Source organism: Hydra viridissima, unplaced genomic scaffold (assembly GCF_058129835.1).
Source record: "Hydra viridissima isolate aposymbiotic clone 2 unplaced genomic scaffold, HvirCarnegie_v1 scaffold_10, whole genome shotgun sequence".
NCBI classification, from domain to species: Eukaryota; Metazoa; Cnidaria; class Hydrozoa; order Anthoathecata; family Hydridae; genus Hydra; species Hydra viridissima.
In genome coordinates, this window is record NW_028324309.1 from 2,320,359 (window position 1) to 2,327,096 (window position 6,738).

The 6,738-nt window shown below is 31.4% G+C and overlaps 1 pseudogene; it reads right to left on the reverse strand.

Annotated features, from left to right (window-relative positions):
* On the reverse strand, nucleotides 1-5,111 carry LOC149882593 (uncharacterized; annotated as a pseudogene).
* Between the last annotated feature and the right edge of the window lie 1,627 nt (nucleotides 5,112-6,738).

A 6,738-nucleotide genomic window follows, 5' to 3' on the forward strand; every position in this document is an offset into this window, starting at 1 on the left:
TTAAAACCTCTGAAAATGAGCTTCATCTTAGGGGCTTTGTTTAAAAAGTAGACTCATTAAGGCAGACTCAACTAAGAAGTGAGCACTTAGTGCTCTACGCGACCCGAGTGCTTATTTATTCTAACTCCCAAAAACATATCATTGAAAAAATGTGGATAAAAGATTTAAAGTTATTTTTCTTAACATATATACGCCTTTAAAATTTCTAACTAACTTTATTTGAAAGAGATAGTAATTATATTTCTTCAGATTAACTTTAAACATTTTTTTATACTAAAAATATTTTTTAAAATGAATTGAATTCATTTGGAGATAGTATTCTTCAAAAAAATATTTGTAAAAAAACAATGCTTATTTATTCTATCTCCAATAACAGAAATCAGGATAACATTTTTGAAGCATTTTACTACGTTTGCAATACTCATAATTTGACTATTGTTTTAAACTGTTTCTTCAAGTAAATAAAGCGTTTCTTTAGAAATTACCAAAGATGGGTTACCCCCAAAACCATGACACTACCACTGTCTACATTGTGATAGTGGATATTAAAAGGTATACTATACAGAAACAATATGAAATAATTTCAGCATTCAGTAAAAATCAAAGATTATTTAAAAAAAAATCAGTTTTAGTACAACAAAAAGTTTTTATCTTAAGATTGTTTCATAAAAAGCACAGTCAATTGCAGGCATAAAACATAGCATTGACTTTATATCTTTAGTTTTTTCTATGCTTAAAGAAATTGGTGATGTTAGTAATGAAACACTAGAGATTGGGACTATTTCCTGCAAATGTGTTTTTACGCCAACTCGCAATGTCCTTCCTTTTTTCAAAATACTTACACATATTTCTGGTTCAGTGATAGAGTGACAGTCCTTGTTTGTTACAAAATGCGGCATATTTGAATGATATTTTAGTTGTTTGACAGAAAAAAAAGGTATCTGCAAAAAATTCATAGTCTTTGATAATTTTTCAAAGTTAAAAAAATCTGATGATCTCATCTGCAGAATGTGGAGTTGGGGCTTTCTTCTCAGCGTTTTTAATATACGAATTAAGCTAATTGGGCTAAATACTTCATTTTTATCTAAAGTTTTTTCAATTTTTCTTGCACAAGAGAATGACCTTTTTCTGAAAATTTTTGAGTAATTGTCTTAATTTGTATATTTTCAAGCATAAAGCTTTTTAAAGCAAAAGCAAGTATTGAATTTCTATTTTGTGAAACACATGAGTCAGACCAAAGAATGATTTCTGTTACATTTGGGTGTTCTAAAACTAATTGCCTTAAAACCTTTACCAATGCTGATGCAATACAATTAGCAGTTCTACCACCAGTATATTCACTCCACACACAACAGTAAACTTTGTTATCTATTGAACTATGAACAGTGAGATTAAAAAGTGATAGTTTTCTTTTATAAAAAAAAATTGATATATTTGCTCTTGGAAGCTGAATAACATTTTCCATATCAAAACATAAAACAACTTTTCTGGATTCTGTCACTCTTCCTTTCTTGATAGGAATCTGTCTTTAAAAAAATATGACGCTGAAAATGTATTTTATACTCTAAACTGTTAATTGCTTTCTCCATATTCATTTTATTCTCTTCACAGCAGTCATATCGGTCTGATTTTGGTTTTGAAAAACCTATATTAAACTCTGTATTAAACACTTCTCTATACTTATGTTGCTTAACATATTGAATTCCTTTTTTTGCGCAATGCTCAGTATATAAGTCATACATTAATGACAAATTCAACTTATTTTCAAGATATTCTTTTTTGGTAGTGTTCCTACAATAATGAGATTCAATACGTGGAAACATATTTATGTGAGTACGAACTTCATCCAACAATCTTTGTGGCAATTTGTATTTTATGTACTTTCCTTTTTTTCTTTCAACTGGAACTCCTGTATGTAGATCTATTAAATTGTTGTGAAAATAATGCACTCTTGCTTGAGAAATGCAAAGAGCTCCTAAAAAAAACTTTTTACAAACCCTGTGAATAATGTTGTCATTTTCCATAAAATATTGATAAGAATACTTTCTTCTGCTATTGTCTGAAAAAGTTCTAACTCTTACTTTTTCATTTCTTTTTGTAAATTTAGCATAAAAAACATTTTTGCTATTGTCATCTAAACTCCAGAAATGTTTGAATATAAGTTTCCTATTTTCCGGGGAAATTTTTGATTCACAAGAAAATTTGCACTTTAAGCAATTACTTTCAACAGGTTTTCTTTCTTCAACTTTTTTCCCTCTTGAATTTATATAGGATTGGCCAGATTCTCTTTTTTTCTTTGTGAAATTCCTTTTCCACGTATCAGTATTTCTTGCCCGTTTTCGAGTTTTCTTTCCTTGGACTTCACTTAGAAGATAATACAATAATTTAATTTACAGAATAACAACAGCAACAAAACCACTTGAGTAATGTTGAGTAAGATTATTTTAAATTTTACACAATTATTATTAAATTATAAACAAATTTTTTATTAATTATTTTAAGATAAATTCTTTAAGCACTGTTTTGTTAAATAAATAAACAAAATAATCACAGTTCAACTTACGTTATTGAATTACAAAAAAAGACATTTTTTGTAGTTTCGCGGTCTGCCTTCTTGAAATGCTTATCAAATTATAAAAAGCAAGCTGCCTGATTGGCTAAAATCTGTTAGAACAAATAAGCATTAAAAAACTTTACTTGTTTGGAAACAAGTTTTTTGTAACGCTTTATTTGATTGGCCGTTTTGGAGTTAAAACAATTAAGCATAATAAAACAAGTTAAAAAAGTGGAGATAAGACAAAGTGAATTCTTAATTGACAAGTACCCGGCACATTATTACACAAATCAGCAATAAAAATATAAAGATTTTGATGCTTTATTGACTGCTTTATAGTTATTTTGATTTTTTACAAAATTGGAGTTAGAACAAATAAGCACTGAGGTCGCGTCTAGCTACTGCTTTACCAGTCATTATATGCGTGACAGAGTTGCTTGCATAAATAAGTTCGAGTAATCTATTCAGCCCTGATCCCTCCATGACCATACCAATACTTCCTAGGAAGCTCATTAAGATGTGGAACCCTCCCAATCGAATAACTATATCCATAATAACTATATTGCTCAGACTTTGCAATTTCGTAAGCTTTAAACCACAAAGGCTGATCAAAAGTTACACTTGGAGTAGGCAAATTGTTTAATTTTGCTTGGTTTAGTTTAACAACAAGTACAGAATAAATGCAGTTTTCACAAGATGGGTTTAAGTTAATGATAGGCGTCATGAATATCTCACTTTTTCCGGGATGACATTTACAATTATGATAAAGTTGCATAAATTCACTCCATTGTGCCCGGTTCTCACCAGCCGTTGAAGTGAACAAACTTTGCCAGAAAAGATGAATACCGAGAAACAGTGAAAAAGTCTGTGGTGACTGAAGCTCAACAATTGGCTTGAAAAATAACTTTGTCAATGCTGCTGTGTCAGGAATGTCATACCGCAAAATCGGAATATTTATTTTATAATTTTTTTCTGCTCCCTTAAAACCATATCTTATTTTTTTTATTCGATGAAGATTATCCAAAACTTTAGGGTTCATCATTCCAGCAGCGATAATTCCCATCCTATGAAAAGTGTCTTTACCATCTAATGTGAAGATATTACGATCAACATTGTATGCCGCCCACAGAGTAAATAATACATTCAGCACCCCTTCAGAGTGTTTAAAGCGTATAAATTCTGATGGATTTATGTAAAAGTCTAGTTTAAATAGCTCATTTGTCAACTATTTTGATGCAAACTTGTGATCTAGTTCTATTCCTTAACCAAAAAGCAAAGGCGGGACGTAAAACAGCGATCGAATAGCTTTTGTTATAGTTTGACCAATGGAAGATTGTTTTAGTTCGTCAGATGTAGCTTGTTTCATGAAGAGGCGAAGCAATCGGCTTAAACTTTTTTCATGATGCTCAAAATGGTATTTAGATGGGTAATTCTCTGTGCTGAACTTTAGATTTAAAATTTCTGCCTTTATTAACTTTGCCGCGGTTCTAATGGTAACCTCACCTTCGTTTGCATCTTTAAAGCATACTAAATTAGATTTTCCTTCAGTTTGGCTAATAATTATATTGTCTTTGTATTTTTCTTCTAATTTTCTCTTTAAGTGCTTCATTGAATAAATATTTTGGAATTCGCAAGCTCTTCCATTTTAATGTGCAACTCAGTAGTTTTCACAGGAGCCATTTGACTCTCAAATCAACCACAAAGCCTTTCAAAGTGTTCCCCTATTGTTGAATTTTTTTTGCGAGCAGGCTATTCTTTTGCGATCAGGCTTTTCTGTAAATAAAATCTATTTGAATTAAAACCTGCTGGTGGAAACCCTGCTGGTTGAAAATAGCTTATAACATTCAAAGTGGTATATAGCATCACTTGCAACCAGATCACAACAGCAGTTCAAACGAGATTTTTACTTGCCCATATATCTTTTCTGTCTTCACAAACCTTTAGCATACTTTGTTTAAATTTTATTGTACGCACCTGTATTACGGCTTTACGATCACGATGTTTAGAATCTTCTAATGCTAAGTTTCCACGAATGAAACAGCATTGCTTCCAGTTGAATATGTCGGTCTAAGTTATAAACTTGTTTACAAAAAAATACATATATTAAGCGAGAGTTTTGCTTTTTTTAAGAAAGTGGGATGTCGTTATTAAAGAACCGCACAATGAATTTGTAAAAAACAGCTAAAAGAACATAGTTGAACAAAGTAACTCATTCATATATAAATATAGTTAATTGTATGGATCAGTGACACAAGCACAAGATTGACTAAATACGATAATATCTTACTGAACGCAATTTTTTAATGTTAGGGCTTTCCATTTGACATTTTAACACTTTTCTTTTTGGATTTGTAAAATCACTCCTGCATGCCACATGAACAGCAACCGTGTCCCTTTCCTTTAGTTCTTCTTCAAGATTGGTTTAGTTCTTCTTATCGTTGCGTACTTGTGAATAATGAATTAAGGTGTTAATACCTTTCCTTCAAACATTAATCGTTTGATTAGCAAGGTCACTATTTTTGCATAGCAAACAAGTTTCTTTTAATGTGTTCAACATTGTATACTTTAACTTAAGATATATTTAATAATTTATCTAAAATTAAAACATGAAGTTTAAAAATATTATTTAGCAACATCAACATTCAGCTCTACAGTTTACCAAGTACACAAAATATATTGTTTGAAAAGAAAAATTAGCGCATTTTGTGCATGCTATGCTGGTATTAAAGTAAAAAATGGTGATGTCAGCATTTTATAAAGTTAATTTTTACATTTTTTTAATTTGTAAGCTTTAAACTATATTTTTACAAAATATTTTATGAATCGCGTCATTTTTCGCTGAATTATCTCAACTTATTGACAACAAGTCGTTCGGGTTTAGTTTATATTAAAAAAAAAATCTACAAAGTGAGGTCAAGAATAATATTTATAACTTTTTTTGTCCAAAACGAATTTTAGTGGATTTTGGATATATTAAAGTATATAAAATTACGCTTCGAATGATACCAAATTCATTTATATCCAAATTTTTTTATATCAAAAGTATTACGATCATGGTTCATATCGTATTTTGCTAATTACGAAAACTTTGTTTATGAAAAAAATATCAACTCAGTTGTTTTTTAGCATAAGCTTTTGCGTAAGTTCAGCGCAATTTATGCGCATCTCTAGCTTTACGCAAATGCTATGAAATATTGTTCAATACCAAATAGTTACATGAGCGTAAGGTTTCCATAACCTGAGTTAAGCTGCGCAAGAGTTACAAAAGTTTGGTAAATATGCACCAACTATTTGTTTATATGGCGAGCTCAAAAAACTGTGGAGGTGTGTGCAAATGTGACCATCAAAAATAAACAGTTTAGTTCTATTCTGGCTAATAGTTCCGGCAACGAATACCTTCGTGAACAACTCAATAAATTACGCCTTCTCTTTCCACCCAGACTCAAAATAGGTACTGAACGCATCTTAATGACCACCAAAATGTCATGTGCTATAAGTGTGCGGCACCAATTCGCGAACTATTAAGAACATTTTAAAAATGAGATTTTAAAGCACTAAAAAACTATTTCCATAGAATATTAAAAAGAAAAGTTGAAGATAAATGCTTTTCCCACCATAACATTCCATTAGGCATCCTTTTTTTGATCACTGCCTCAAGCCTAGAACGAAAGGACTGGCAGGTGCTTATTATATAGTCCCTTGACACTGAGTTCCAAGAACAGGTAATAGATGACTTTAGTAACTTGACAACTAATTAGACTTTTTGCCAGCCGTATTCTCAACTACACTTCACACACTGCAATCATTGGCGTTGAGATCAGGGCTGGATGTTGGCCTAAAGCGTTTGGACCAGAAATTATGTCGTGAAGATATTGTTGGAATTTCTGGACCCACGGCAATGTGCATTTCCTTGTTGACAGATGCAATTTTTTCCTGGAAATGTCTTCTTCAGCATAGAACCACGTAACGTTTTAGTAAGCGTTGATTACTAGCATCATGACGGACTGAGGGTGCTTGGTGTGACACACAGATGGTCCTCTGTAACCCTTCCGCACTATGAATCTGTCGTATTTTCTTTTGATCACACAGTCAACACAAAAAAGTTTTTCAGCTGAGAAACCTTTGACTGGTGACAAAACACCAAAAGTTTTTTAGCTGATTCGAAAGCTTTTTTGATTGTTCTA